The following is a 16,163-nucleotide window of genomic DNA, read 5'->3' as shown; positions in this document are numbered from 1 at the left end:
CCTTGTTATTATGTTCTTTCATGAAAAATATAGATGATTTTGGACCCATTCAGATAGTCAGCCTGGGGAGCTATTTCAAACTCAATGACTTTGGGTGTAGTGTCCCCTTGGGGTTCCTATTTACAGATTATATTGAAATTATTCCATCTGTAATCAATGTTCTTCACACAGTTGTGTTATCTACACTGTCAAAACCTGTACATTTGGAATACTATTTGCAATGAAGCAAGGTGAGTCAAAATTGCAAACTTATGATTGCCATCACTTACGGTGAATACTTCCAGAAGTTCCCTCATGAAATATAATAATTTAACTCTTGCTAGAATTATCACCAGCTGCTGAAATTCAAAGTTGTGATGTCACCTTTTAACTTGAAAATGCAGTGCAAGACCAGCAAATCAATTGCCTCCACTCAGATTCTGTGATTATTTTTTAATCCAAATCCTTAATAATGGATCTGATAAAGTGCCTTTTCTTTCTTTATTCAATCCAAAGGGTTAGATAATATATTAACCTTTTTGAATCAGTCAAATGTTTGGTCTATTCCACAAAGTACCAGTTATAGATTGAACTACATAGAGTCTGTTAATTCAACGAGCACTGCCACAAAAGAACACCCAGTATCAGTCAATTCTATGTGTTATTTTTAATTTTATTCAACTCGTAGATCAGATTTCAATCTCATTCAGCAAGATCAAAGTGGGATCAGCTTGGTTGCCAGTATTAAACACCATTCAATTTTACATTCCCTTTAAGATAATGAAGCGCAAAATCAGATGTAGTGCAAAACAGAGATCGAAGATGAGTGTGTCTTATTGGTTATTGGTTAACCAATTGGTTAGATTGAAACCGGACCTTATATGCCTGTAGAATTATTCTTGCTAGCACAATGAGTATATGCCTCTTGTTGACTGTGGAAATAAGTATGCTGAATATATGCATTGCATAAACTAAAGCCTTATTGTCTCAAGTATGAATCTGCAAAGTGACAGATTAGAAATGTATCTCCTTCCAAAGAGGGGTATTGAAGCAGCATTGTATGTTGTCCTTGTGATGACTTTAAATAGAGCCTAGCTCAATAGTTTTTGTTCAAACATTTCCTCTTTGGCAGATCTTCAGCTGAATTTTGTGCAGCTGTCAGCTCTTAGACCCACAGCTGTGACTTTGGGGCTCCAGCCGTTCAAGTGGCGGCACTACAAATCAAACATCATTCTGCAAGTGGTAATTATCCACAAAGAGTCCAGAAGAGTCAGGAGATGGGAGGGAGAGAACCCACGCTTCACTGATTTAATGGAGGCAATGCACACAAGCCAAGGGGTCCTTTAGTGTCTGGGCAGAGGTACAGAGCCATCTGGGGCAACAGCCATGTGCAACTACGAGAAAGTTGCAGGAGGGATGGTTTCCTACAGCAGAACACCCGACAGATGGAGCAATGTAGAAATAGAAGGAAGATATGTGATGGTGAGAGCGCTACATAACAAAATCACATCAGGAATCAGCTCTTACATTTTCACTCTCGCTTACACCCAGAAAAAGCCACAAGCTTCTTCTCTCCCCTTTATGCACTGACAATCCAGAGATGAACATATTCGATAAGTAAGCCACTTCATTAATTCTCCCCACCTTTGCATAAAGTATAAACTTGCAAGAAATCAGAGCTTTTCACTCCAGAGAGGAACAGAAAGCATCACCTCAACCATCAACACTCACCCCAGCTCCCGGCCCTGGGTCTGGTTACTCTGCAACCACTGGGCCATGTGCCCTGGAAAAAAAACAGTCTCTGTTGCCACATCACTCCCTCCCAAACTGAAGTGAAATCAGCTGGCTACTCTCCATCCAGAAAAAAAGCATGCATGCACGTTGCTCTGTCGAATTGTTGTGGAGTGGGGCGGTTACTCCTTTGAATAACAATGGTGGGTGGACCACACATGTACTGTATACTTCGTAAAGTTTTTTTTCCAAGTTCTGAACTACAGCTGATTAACAACTGGTTTTAAGAATGAGCAAGCAGCCGTCAAGCAGACTGGAGAAGTGGAACATGAGAGTTCTTTGTAAATCTACTTTTCAAGATTTAGGCCACAAGAGCAGATAGAGCAGAAATAGGCTATTCAGCTCTGTCATTCAACTACAGCTGATTTATTTTTCCTCTTAACCCCACTCTCCTGTCCTTTCCCCATAACCTTTGATACCCTTACTGAGCAAGAAGCTACCAAACTCCCCTTTAAGTATACCCAAAGACATGGCCTCCACAGTTGTCTGTGACAATGAATTCTACAGATTCAAACCCTCTTGCTAAAGATATGCCTCCTCATCTCTGGTCTAAAGAGATGACCTTCTATTCTGAGGCTACACCCTCCAGTCCTAGCCTCTCCCACTATTGGAAAAATATTCTGTAAATCCACTTTTTGTAGGTCTTTCAACATTCAGTAGATTTCAATAAGGTCCTCCCAACTTCACTCTTCTAAATTCCAGCAAATACTATCCCAGAGTCATCTAACACTCCTAATAGATTAACCCTTTCATTCCTGGGATCTTTGTTGTAAATCTCCTTTTGACTCTCTCCAATGCCAGCACTTACTTTCTTATATAAGGACCCCAAAATTGCTCACAATATTCCAAATATGTTCTAACCAAATGCCTTATAAAGCCTCAGCATTACATCCTTGATTCTATAATCTGGTCCTCTGGAAATGAATGCTAACATTGCATTTGTCTTCCTTACTACTGACTCAACCTGCACATTAAAGTTTAGGGAATCTTGCACTGGGACTCCCAATGCTCTTTGCAAGTAAACACCACCCACTGACACTCTTTGGGCTATCCTGCCTTTTATTTTATTTTACTTTTAAAATTTTATTTTATGTTATTTTTCTTCAAAGAATTCCTGCATGTTTGTCAAGTAAGATTTCCCCATAAGAAAATCATATGACTTTGACCTATTTTATCATATGGTTCTATGTGTCCTGAAATGTCATCCATAATAATGGACTCCAACATCATGTCAATGATTGAAATCAGGTAACTGGCCTATAATTTTCTGTCTTTTGCCATTCCCCCTTCTGAAAGAGTAGAGTCGCATTTGCGATTTTCCAGTCTTCCAGAAAAATTCCAGAATTTAGTGATTCTTGAAAGAGGATGGGCTGAGTGTCTCTCTCTCCGTGGTTGATGAAGCTTTATGATGTTTTATCTGTTTCAGGACAAAAAGACCGCTACTGGGTGACTCCACGCTTGGATGGGGCCACAGAGAGGATACAGGTGGACACGGGTGCTGCAGTATCACTGATGTCAGACAATTTACAAGGAGAAATTGCAGCAACACACTCCGGAAGTGGAAAGGTTGACTTTAAAGACACACACTGGTGAGGTTGTTCCAGTGAGGGGAGTTGCACATGTTAGAGTGGAGATTACAAGCAGAAAGAAACTTTCACTCTGCACTGTTAAAGGTAGTTGGGCTGCTCGTGTGATGGGAGTTCTTGATGAAGATGGCTTGAACCCAAGTGCTGGAGTATCCGAGGCTGGAATCAAGACACAATATCAAACGGGATCAAGAAACTGAGCACAAAACAAGTGTAGACGAAATCATTGATAAACCTACAACTGAGCACTGAACTGATATTCAGATACTCCTTAAGTACTCAATTCTTGGTGCCCTAAACATGATTATCAATTAATGGGAACATCTTCTGGAGGGAAGGCCTCAAAATCCCTGGCTTTGCCTGCTGTTGGCGCCCGAGATTGAGGTCGAATCGTTCGGACAAAGATGGCGCTCAGTACTCGGTGTCGGAGAGCTGAATCGGAGGCTCGAAGTTTTTGGACGACTCAGAGTCGGACTGTGGTCGGCACGGCAGGGAGAGTTTTTCTTCCTTCTCCTGTCTGTGTGCGATGTGAGACATTTGAGGAGCTTTGAACTTTTTACTGTGCTCTGGACTTCTTCATCAAGTTATGGTATTGTTGCACTGTTGTAACTATGTTATAATTATGTGGTTTTGTTAGTTTTTTCAGTCTTGGTCTGTCCTGTGTTTTATGATATCACACCGGAGGAAATATTGTATCATTTCTTAATGCATGCATTACTAAATGACAATAAAAGAGGACTGCATGTCTTCATAATCTAAATCTAAATCCTAAACCCTTAAAGAGGCCACACCAGCTTTCTGTACTCCGGAGAGTTAGAGTGTTAAAATCTTGGAACCTGGTATGGTTGGGAACGTCTCATATCAGGACCCCCTTGCCCATGGCCGACACCTGACGGCCCTGGTTGCTCAGAGAGGCAATAATGTTAATTGTGGATGACAGCCAGATCCAGGATGTCTCTTTACAGCACTCAGCACCTTTCCTCCAGTCCAAATCCTTCCCAGTCAAATAGGTATAGCCGAACACCTCGAACAGCGGGTGAGTCAGAAAGTATTTTTCACCATGAAGACCTGTTCCCCCTTGTTAAACTTGGATGACGACAGGGCTGATGGTGGTGGGGATAAAGGGATGGTGCAGGGAAGTTTTATGTTAGAGATGTGTTAGGTGGGGTTCAAATGTAGGGACTTGGGGAGCTGCAAAGTGTAAGCCACTCGGTTTACTTTCCTCAGGATCTTAAAGGGACAAATTAACTTGGGACCAACTTTCTAGATTCCACTCAGAGAGGCAATTCATGAGTGGCCAGCTAGACCTGTTACGTGCGTCCCCGGTTTCTCCTTCAGTTGCCTTGGTCTCCACTCTCTGGGTAGAGGCCAGCAAAATCTCTCTTGCCCTCATCCATTTCTCCTTGCAGCATTGTATCTTCTGCCACAGGGACCTCAACCTCAGCTTCTTGTTCTTGAAAGAGAGGTGGAGGATAACCAAACTGGCACTCGAGTGGTGACATCCCATGTGCCGAATGCTGTAAAGTATTGTCAGTGACCTCTGCCCACACCACTCAATGAGGTCTTTCCAAGGCCAGGCATCTCAGGGTTCGTTCTAAATCTTGATTGGTCAGCACATTCTGGCCATTGGGCTATGGATGAATCCCAGAGGAAATGTTTGCTGGTGCCCTTATCAGTTTACGGAACGCCTTCCAGGAATGTGATGAGAATTATGAACCACGATCTGAGACCATGCCCACCAGGAATCCATGGACCTTGAAGATTTAGTCCAGGACAATCTTGGCCATCTCTACTATGAAATGCAACTTCTCCAAGGTAATGAAACCGATTGATAACCGCCATGATGACCAACTTCCCCATGGATGACGGGAGACCCGTGACAAAGCCTATGGAACAGGTAGGGGTGAGGAGCCCTTGAGATTGCAAATGGGGCTCCTTGTTGCAGGCACACACCTCGCATGTTTGCACATACTGCCAAACTTCTCTCAGCATTCCGTGCCATCAATACCTCTTCTTGATAAACTCGAGGGTCCTGGCAATTGCTAAGTCATTCTATAACTCAGCATTTAATACCATCATTCTCACAATCCTGAATGAGAAGTTGCAGAACCTGGGTCTCTGTACTTTCCTCTGCAATTGGATCCTTGACTTCCTAACTGGAAAACCACAATCTGTGCGAATTGGTGATAATATATCCTCCATGCTGACAATCAACACTGGCGCAACTCGGGGGTGTGTGCTTAGCCCACTGCTCTACTCTCTGTATATACATGAGTGTGTGCCTAGCCATAGCTCAAATACCATCTATAACTTTGTTAGTGATACAACCATTGTTGGTGGAATCTCAGGTGGTGACGAGAGGGCGTACAGGAGTGAGATATGTCAACTAGTGGATTAGTGCCACAGTAACAACCTGGCACTCAATGTCAATAAGATGAAAGAGCTGACTGTGGACTTCAGGAAGGGTAAGACAAAGGAACATATACCAATCCTCATGGAGGGATCAGAAGGGGAGAGAGTGAGCAGCTTCAAGTTCCTGGGTGTCAAGATCTCTGAGGACCTAACTGGTCCGAACATATCAATGTAGTTATAAAGAAGGCAAGACAGTGGCTATGCTTCATTAGGAGTTTGAAGAGATTTGGCATGTCAACAAATACACTCAAAAATTTCTATAGTTGTACCGTGGAGAGCATTCTGACAGGCTGCATCACTGTCTGGTATGGAGGGGCTACTGCACAGGACCGAAAGAAGCTGCAGAAGGTTGTTGTAAATCTAATCAGCTCCACCTTGGGCACTAGCCTACAAAGTACCCAGGACATCTTTAGGGAGTGGTGTCTCAGAAAAGCAACATCCATTATTAAAGACCTCCACCACTCAGGGCATGCCTTTTCCTCACTGTTACCATCAGGTAGGAGGTACAGAAGCCTAAAGGCACACACTCAGCGATTCAGGAACAGCTTCTTCCCCTCTGCCATCCGATTCCTAAATGGACATTGAATCTTTGGACACTACTTCACTTTTTTTAAATATACAGTATTACTGTTTTTGCACATTTTTAAAAATCTATTCAATATATGTGATTGATTTACTTGTTTATTATGATTATTACTTGTATTTTATTAATTATTATTATTTTTTTATTTTATTTTTTTTTCTCCTCTATTAGATTATGTGTTGCATTGAACTGCTGCTGCTAAGTTAACAAATTTCACGTCACATGCCGGTGATAATAAACCTGATTATGATTTATTCTTGATGAATGTCCCCATTGCAGTACCTGGGACTAGACGGAACATGGTACAAACAGCTGACCTGGAGGACCATTCTCAGGAATCTCTCCTTGTGTTTGGGCCTTGTGAACAAGCACATCGATTCTCCAATGAATTGGTGCTCTCACCCTGGCTTGGAACAAAATGCTGGGAGGCTGCTCCTTTCATTCTGGTTCGTCAAACTGACAGGACAGGGCACTTGGCTTCTGGTTCTTGGATCCCGGTCAATAGGTCACGATGAAATTAAACCGGTTAAAGAACAAAGACCACCTTGTCTGCCTGGAATTTAGCCCCTTGGCCTCCTGAATGTAGGCTAGGTTCTTATGGTCAGTCCAAATGCTAACAGGGTTCTTGGCCAGTGACACCATTCCTCCAAAGCTAACTTAACTGCAAGAAGCTCCTGATTCCCACTGTCACAGTTTCTCTCTGCCAGAGACAGCCGCCTGGAGAAGAATGCACCCAGGTGCAGTTTACTGCCTGAAGGTATCCTTTGGGACAATATTGCACCCACTTCGATGTCTGAGACATGCAGCTCCACAATAAAGGGGAGGACCAGGTTAGGAAAAACCAAGATGGGAGCTGTAGTAACTGCTGTTTAAACTCTGCAAAAGCAGCCTCCGCTTCAGTAGTCCAGACAAAAGGGCCCGTGGATTTCTTAATTATGGCATCAGTGGAGCTGCCATTGAGTTGAAGTTCCTGATGAACTTCCGGTAGAAGTTTGCAAACACAGGAATTATTTGATATTGGATGGTGGTGGCCAGTCTCTGAGTGCCTGGGTCTTGGTAGGGTCCATCCTGAGATCACCATTGGAGATGATGAAACCCAAAAATGAAACAGTCGTCACATGAAACTCGGGCTTCTCCAACTTGACATAAAGTCCATGACATAGTAGCCTCTTTACAATATCCCTAATGTGAGCGATATGCTCCTCCATAGACTTCAAGAAGATCAGAATATCATCCAGGTGGATGGAGTCATACTTATGGAGAGTATCCTAGAGTATGTCATTTATAAATGCTTGGAAAACTTGCAAGGCTAAAGGGCATAACCTGGTGCTCATAGGGCCTGCTGGTGTATTGAATGCAGTCTCCCACTGATCCCCTGATACAGACCAGATTGTCGGCATTCCAGAGGTCTAATTTTGTGAATACCCTCACCCTTTGGAGCATCTCGAAAACCATATTCATGAGGAAGGGGGTCACAATCTCTTGTAATCAATGCACAGGCAGGGACTCCCATCTTTCTTTTGTATGAAGAAGCAACCTGCCCAGGTGGGTGAGGTGGAGGGCTGAATGAAGCCTGTGGCAAGAGCTTCCTTTACGTACTCCTCCATGTTGCTTCTCTCTGGGCCTGAGAGCACATACAAATGCCCCCGTGCAGGACAAGTACCAGGGAGCAGGTCAATGGTACAGTTGTAGGGCCGGTGAGTTGGAATTGTCGAGGCCTTTCCCTTGCTGAAGACCTCCTATAAGTCCTTGTAAGCAGAGGAGAATTTGATCAGTTTGGGTGTTGCTAACTCCTCCAGACCTTCCTTTGAGGTTAGCTTCTGAGAATTCTTTGGTGACAAGGGTGATTCAATGGGCTTCAGAGTCCTCTCTCTGAGCTCAGAAAGTTCATCCATGAGAACAGAATCCGACTCCGCGTCTGTATCGACAGGTAGTGGCAGTGAGGTATTACAGAGGGTTCTTGCATCCCCAGGATCAGCATAAAGGAGTCTTTCCCTTCCTTGAGAACCGGTGGCTGTTTCCCTTCAGCTTAGTGGCAAATCTTCCAGACTGCTCGGGCATCCCCATGGTCTTCTCCTGACCTAGAAATTCCCTCCCTCTTGTTCCTGTGTGATTCTGACTAGACTGTGTTGGGAGTTGCCCTGTCCTGTTAACCAGAACTGGCATGTCCACTCTTGAGGACTGCACTAGGTCTCCAGAAGGTCTCAGGTTCCTTTGCACTGAAGCCTGCCCTCTTAGAGGATATTGGTCACTAGAAAATCTGGGTGTTGGAACACTATGCTGGAAACAAAGCCTCTTACAATGACTGGACCAAGCAATGATTCTCCCCTCTCTCCAGTCTCCAGATGTGTTACACTGGGACAGTCAAGGGTACTCAAGGATCAGGGGTATGAGTGGTGAGTCAATGATATAGAAACTAATGTCTTTCATATGATCCCCTGTCCTCATCTGCAATTCCACAGTCTGTTGCTGGATCAGCTCGGACCCTAGCGGGCAGCTGTCCAAAATAGTTGCGGGCAAGAACTGGCTCAACTTTTGTGGTGGTATGTTGTACCAACAGGCGGTTTTTAAATCCAGAAAATTACCCGCTGCACCCAAGACCACAAAAGCCTTTACCTACCTCAAGTTCTTACACCAGGTAAACTTCGCATTCGACTGGAACGTGAGCAGGTGGCAGGCTGGTCATGGCTCGAGGTTGGGGAGTGGAACTGCAATGTGTAGGGACCGGGCTCTGATCAGCTCTCTTTGACCTTCTAAAGTGGTTCCATATTTGCTCTGCCAGATGAATATCAAGATGGATGGACTGGTTGATGAGAACCTCTAAGTTCTCTGCTGGCTCTCTCAAGGCGAGGGCATCCTTCAGTTCATCTCGGAGTCTGTGGTGGTACAGCGTAGCCAAGGCCTCCCCATTCCAATCACTCTCCTGGCTCAAGGTCTGAAATTTAATTGCCTAGTCATCCGGTGACTGTCCCCCTGTTGAAACTTCATCAGGCAGTCTGAAGCTCAGCTGACCCCAGTGGGTTGATAAAGCACCTTCCTCATGACTGCCATTAACTCCTCCAAATCCGCATCGAACTCTGACCTACATTCCCCAATGCGCTGTGGCCAAGGCCAGGCCTCTTCCAGTGAGGAGAGAGATAATGAAGACCACCTTTCCACGCTCCGAAGGAAACTGGGACAGCTGAATTTCAAATACTAATGAGCATTGAATGAGGAGGCCGTGCTAGAACACAGGTTACCGTTGAATCTCTCCGGGGTTAGAAGATAGACTGGTTCCAGAGCAGGAGCAACTGGTACCCCCAAGCAACTCTGTCTTCCTCCTTGGAAAAGTTGACCAATACCTACCTGGAGGTCATGAATCTCCAGGCTCTATCTGGAAATATCCTCGCTGTGGCTGGTCATAGCGGGTCATAGCGGACCATAGACTCTGATACTCCACTAGGTCCATGTTGGCGCAATCGTACTGTGATGGGAGTCCTTGATGAGGATGACTTGGACCCAATTGCTGGAGTATCCGTGGCAGGGATCAAGACACGGTCTCAAATGAAATCAAGAAACTGAACACAAAACAAATCACTGGTAGGCTTACAATTGAACACTTAACCTATGGTCAGGTGTTCCTTAAATACTCAATTTTTGGTGCCCAAAACATGACTATCAATTAACAGGAACATCCTAAGCCCTTAAAGAGGCCTCGCCAGCTAGCCATGCTCCTCAGAGTTAGAGCATTTAAATCTCGAAAGCTGGTGTGTTTGGGAGCATCTTATAACAGCTCGTGGTTGGAGCAGCTCAAACTCATCTGGCATGAGGTGCATTTGATTAATGGAAGCCCTGGTTGACAAGAAGTATTGAAGAAACATCCAGAAGTATTCAATGGAGAATTGGACAGTATGAAAGGAATCACTGTTAAGCCTGGGTTCTTAGCGGAGTGGTAGAGGTAGGCGCTGAGCCTCAGGGGCAGCATAGAAAAAAAGGATGCATTGAAGAAAATATCAATTAAATGATACAATAAAAATGTGTGACATGAAGAAACCATATAGCTATTCCAAGGAAAATCTGCTGAAAATCAAGGAGTACCCATATGCAAAGCATAGACCAGCATGTCATGTGGTAAAATATGACTGGCAGGAGTCTGACATTGAATGGAACTAAGAAAGGCTATGCTTTAGATTTGGTGACAGCAGTTCTCAAGCGAGGAATTGCAGATCCACAAGAGAGAATAAAGGAAGATGCTCCTGGTATTGTACCTAGTCCTCAGCACCAAAGCTTTGGGGTGGCTGTTACTTATCCAACATCTTCAATATTCGATGATCTGGAAGCCCATTGGAAAATAAAGAGAATGAAAATATTCGTGGGGGGGGGGAGGTTTGTCAGTGGAGAATTAGAAGTGAGCACGTAATAACATCAAGAACCTTTGATCAGCATGACAGAGACAAAGACTCGCATGACAGAGATGCTAGAGAAGGAAGTGAAAGAGACTACAAGGAAACATGCTTCAGGTGCCCAAGACCTACTGTTTCTGTATCGGATGCTAACCAAGAAGCTCCTCAGGAAGCAGTCCTGCCTGAACCCTCATTGACGGACTTCGACTTCATTAAGTTCTTCAACATGGAGAGAAGTATACGTGGACTAGCATCGATGATTGAAGAGGTGCTTGGTGAAGGATCAGTGTCACCCAGGCAGTTCAGTAAGTGGCTGTCAAGTAACCTATGTAGACCAGATAGTCGCTCCAGTACCCAGAGGTCTACCTCACATGAAGAACTTGAAAGACATCTTGTCTATTGTAGAGGGTTGCAACCACTGTTCTGCAACTTGAAAATTACTTTGCTCCCATTCCATCATGAGAAGATAATAAGGGGATTAATAAAAAGGCAGATATTTTAGAAATATTGCAAAAAGCAAATATGGATGTGAAACCACTGCTATCCAAACTCACTGCCAACAAGGAGAAACTAAAGGAGAGTTCGCAGACTGGAGTGGTTTTGTCTGTGGAAGAGATCCAAGCAGAAGTGAAAACTCTCAAACAAGAGAAAGTCTGCAGATACTGGAAATCCAAACAACACACTCAGCAGTCCAGGCAGCATCAATAGAAAAGAGTACAGTCAACGTTTTGGGCTGAGAGCCTTAATCAGGACCAGGGGCAAAAAAGAGATGAGGAGTCAGAGAAAGAAAGTGTGAGGAGGGGAGGAAGAGCCACGGGTGATAGGTGAAACCAGCAGATGGGAGGAGGGGTAAAGTAAAGAGCTGGGAAGTTGATTGATGAAAGAGATACAGGGCTGGAGAAGGGGAGAGGATAGAAAGCCATGGAAGAAGGAAAAAGGGGAGGAACACCAGAGGGAGGTGATAAGGTGAGAGAGGGAATGGGAATGGGGAATAGTGAAGGGCAGTGGGGGAGGGGTGCTTTACTGGAAGTTTGAGAAATCGATGTTCCTGCCATCAGGCTGGAGTGTGAAAGGAAGCTTGCCAGCCTGTTCCTGGTGGAATATCTACAACATACTGTAACTGCATCAATTTGTCCAAAACAGATACAAAAATAATAACACCAATATGACTGCTTTCAATAAGCCAGTTAACAGTATGAAGTGGAACCTTGCCTTTGAAATCAAAACCCCCAGAAATTCTACCACCCTCTGTAATGTGGCCTCCATCCCCAGATATTCTAGGTGATCTGCTTGGCAGTCATAACCAGGAAGACCTTTCATCCCTTATCACCTGTGTTTTCTGAGGTTCTCCCTACAAATAATGCAAGATCTATACACACTGTACACCACCAAGTGATAAAATGACTTTGGCGTCACTTCCAGGTCATTGGCACCTCCACAGGAACAGAAAGCCTCTCGACAGATTGAATCTCTAGTTTCGTAAGAACTTAAGAAATAGGAGCAGGAGTTGGCCATCTGGCCTGTCAAGCCTGCTTCACCATCCAATATGATGGTGGCTGATTTGACCATGGACTCATCTCCATCTACCTACCTTTTCCCTATAACCTTGAATTCCCCTATTATGCAAAAATCTATCCAACCTTGCCTTAAATATATATACTGAGGTTGCCTCTACTGCTTCATTGGGCAGAGAATTCCACAGATTCACCACTCGTTGAGAAAAGCAGTTCCTCCTCATCTCTGTCCTAAACTTATTCTCCCAAATCTTGAGGCTATGTCCCCTTGTCTCACCTACCAGTGGAAACAGCTTTCCTGTTTCTATCTTATCTATCCCTTTCATAATCGTATGTTTTTGTATGATCTCCTCTCATTTTCTTTCATGACTAACCCTTAGCCGATGGGGCAGAAAAATCCCTGGGGTTATGCCTGGGAATAGAGGCAGTCTAATGTCTTTCCCTAGCTTAGAAAAAAAATGTTTTTTGTTGTTGGTTGAATTGGATGTTTACTCCATTAAACATTAATAGTTCAGCAGCTGATCTGTATGTGGGAAAGGAAAGAAACATTTAAAATAAGGGAAGTTGCGACATGGCATGTTTGCTGTTTGACTGATTTAAGCGCTGGGCCAGATTGTAAAAGTCAGGGTGTTGAGCCTTGAAGGCAAGGGCTGGGCTGGTGTTCAGCTCAGCATTCATGAAGTTTACTCATCTCTGCGCTGAACTGAGGCTGTGGATTGCAACCAATGGGCTTCTGGATCGGCTATGACTGGCTTCGTGGCTGTGGATTCACTTTCGTGAACTTCAGTTCTAAATGTTGTTTTCTTACTTATTGTTTGCACAATCCTTTTTTTTTGCGTATTGGGTGTTTGACAATCCCTGTTTGCTTGTAAGGAGACAAGTCTCAAGGTTGTATATGATATATGTACTTTGATAATAAATGTACTTTGATCTTTATATATGGTTGAATGAGAATGTACATGAACTTAAACTTCTTGCAAACACAGAACTCTAACTTTGATCATGGAACCTGCCAATGACTTGCTAACTGGTGGAGAGGGTGGTGGGGCCACCAGCTTGCGGTCTCATCAGTCTGCTGGGCCAACCACACTTCACCTTGAATTCAGCTGCATGGTAAAACGGAAACTCTGCATAAGTGAGCAGAATATTAAAGCTTCAGTGGCATTTGATAGAACTGTTAATGACATATTCCAGCTCTTTACTGATGACTGAAGGTTGATTGATTGGCCAGTAATTAACCTGACTGGATAGGTCCTGCTTTAGCAAAGTGTTGAGTTGTCATGTTGAGTGAATCTAATTAACTCAAGATTGACTTCATGCACACTGAGTATTATGAGAGAAACCTGCAGTGGATTATTCCCTCAATGGTTGTGAACGCATCATCCATGTTGTAGGAACCATGTATCTGTTCTTCATCCACTTTGTAGTCTGCGCTGTGGTGCTTGTTATAGTAGATTGCCACATTGTAGGGTGACGTAATAGAATTCACAACCACTGACATTGGGTTGGCATTCACTTTAAGAGGCTGGTCTGTCGTGAGGAGGAAATTATGTAAAGGACTTCTAGCACGCTTTTTTGTGTTCAGGGTTTAGAGCTTAACATGTGTGTTGTTACAGTCTTCTTGAATTTAAAATGCCTCACATCAGGTTGTTTACGAAAACCTGCATTGGTGATCTCGATGCTCTAGGACGATTCCAGAGTTATTAACCATATTGGCCAATATAGTCACTTTGAAACTGCTGGAGCTTTGGGAGCAAAATGCTTGGTGTGTGCAAGACGAGGCCCAATTCAGGCTGTGAGAAATCACTGCTGGTGACACCAGTTTCTACTGTATGGTAGCATTACTCAGAAACTTCACAGCTGCGAGAGTAATGAATCTACTAGAGCACCCAATTGAACATGATAAATACCGATTGCTGAAAACTCACCTGCTACAGACTTCTGGACTATCGAGTCCAAGCACACCAAACAACTGCTCTCCTTGCCCGGCCTTGGTGATGGCAAGCCTCCGGAGCTAAGGGGTCACATGCTATCTCTCCTGGGAAATCACCATAAAGAGCTCTTCGTTGAGCAAATGTCTGATCAAGTTTGCATACACCTCACTAATGCACCCATGATGGACTATAGGGAGCTTACTAAAATGGTTGGTAGTCTGCATGCAGAGGTGCTTAATTCCTCCTCTTTTCCTTGCCTCAACAAGCCTGGTCAGCAAGGACCCCAACGTAAGTTTGCCCTCGCCTATGAAACAGACAATGCCAGGGCTGTGATTTTACCAGGCTCGCTTTGTTATGAACATTAGGAAGTGCTGACGGCCTTGCAGCTTCGACAGTGCCAGCACATCAGGACACCAGAGGTCTGTGAACACAGTGAGTTCCAGCTGTCAGGGTCATCTACCATTCATTATGGACACCTTTTCAGGGCGATGCTTTCCTGTGTGACACGGGTGCTCAAGTGAGTGTGCTGCCAGCATCACCTATTGATGAGAACGCAGAGAGCAATGAAACCTCACTGGAGGCTGCCAATGACAGCGGGATCCAGAACTAAGGGACACAATGAGTGATGTTCTGCTTCAGTGTGTGACTTTACGCATGGGACTTTGTTCTGGCTAAAGTGGCTCGACCGCAGATCAGTGCAGATTTACTGTGTGCCCAAGGACTGTTGATCTTAAGAACTGCTGGATTTGGGTCATTACACTGCTCTACCAGTAAGTTCCCCATAATGACTCTGTCAAGAACGTGCACCTCCGCATGTGAGTTAACACGAATGCTGGGTGAATTCCCAAATCTCACCAAGCCCACATTCTCCACTACAGTCACAAAACATAGCAACAAGCATCATATTTCTACAATTTGCTTACGACTTATTGACTCCGAGGATCTCCCATCCACCACCACCAACCTCGTAGTCCCTGCATCCTACATCTCCCGTTTCTACCTCCTACCTAAAATCCACAAACATGCTTGCCCAGGTTGACACATTGTTTCAGCTTGTTCCTGCCCCACTGAACTAATATCTGCATACCTCGACTCTGTTTTATCCCCCCTGATTCAGCCCTTCCCACCTGCATCCATGACACCTCACACGCTCTCGATCTTTTCAAGGATTTCAACTTCCCTGGGCTCCATCATTTTACTTTTGCTATGGACTTCCAGTCCCTATACATCTCCATCCCCCACCAGGAAGGCCTCAAAGCTCTCCATCTTTTTCTGGACACCAGAACTAACCAGTTCCCCTCCACCACCACTCTCCTCTGCCTCAGTCTTAATAATTTCTCCTTTAGCCCCTCCCACTTCCTTCAAACAAAATGGGCACTCACATGGGTCCCAGCTATGCCTGCCTGTTTGTCAACTATGTGGAACAGTCAATATTCCAAGCCTACACTGGTGACTGTCCCTCACTTTTCCTACGCTACATTGACGACTGCATTGGTGCTGCTTCCTACACCCATGCTGAACTTATGGATTTCATCCACCTTGTCCTCAAATTCATGTGGTCCATTTCTAACACCTCCCTTCCTTTTCTTGATCTCTCTGTCTCTATCTCCGGAGACAATTTATCGACCGACCTCTATTACAAACCCAAGGACTCTCACAGCTACGTGGACTATACCTCATCCAACCCTGTTACTTGTAAAAACACCACCCCCTTATCTTAATTCCTTTGTCTCTGCTGCATCTGCTCTCAGGATGAGGCTTTTCGTTCTAGAATGAAGGAGATGTTCTCCTTTTTAAAAGAAAGAGGCTTCCCTTTTTCCACCATTAATGCTGCCCTCAACCGCATCTCTTCCATTTCACACATATCTGCTCTTACCCCATCCTCCTGCCACCCTACCAAGGGTAGGATCCTTCTTGTCCTCACCTATCACCTCACCAGTCTCCACGTCCAGCACATAATTCTCTGAAACTTCCGCAAGCTC

The 16,163-nt window shown here is 44.4% G+C and overlaps 1 pseudogene; it reads left to right on the top strand.

Moving 5' to 3' along the window:
- Positions 1-5,199: 5,199 nt before the first annotated feature.
- On the top strand, positions 5,200-12,076 carry LOC140197068 (eukaryotic translation initiation factor 4E transporter-like; annotated as a pseudogene).
- The last annotated feature ends 4,087 nt before the right edge of the window (positions 12,077-16,163 follow it).

The sequence above is a fragment of the Mobula birostris genome, chromosome 4 (genome assembly GCF_030028105.1).
Source record: "Mobula birostris isolate sMobBir1 chromosome 4, sMobBir1.hap1, whole genome shotgun sequence".
Classification (NCBI taxonomy): Eukaryota; Metazoa; Chordata; class Chondrichthyes; order Myliobatiformes; family Myliobatidae; genus Mobula; species Mobula birostris.
This window is presented reverse-complemented; position numbering and strand designations above follow the sequence as displayed.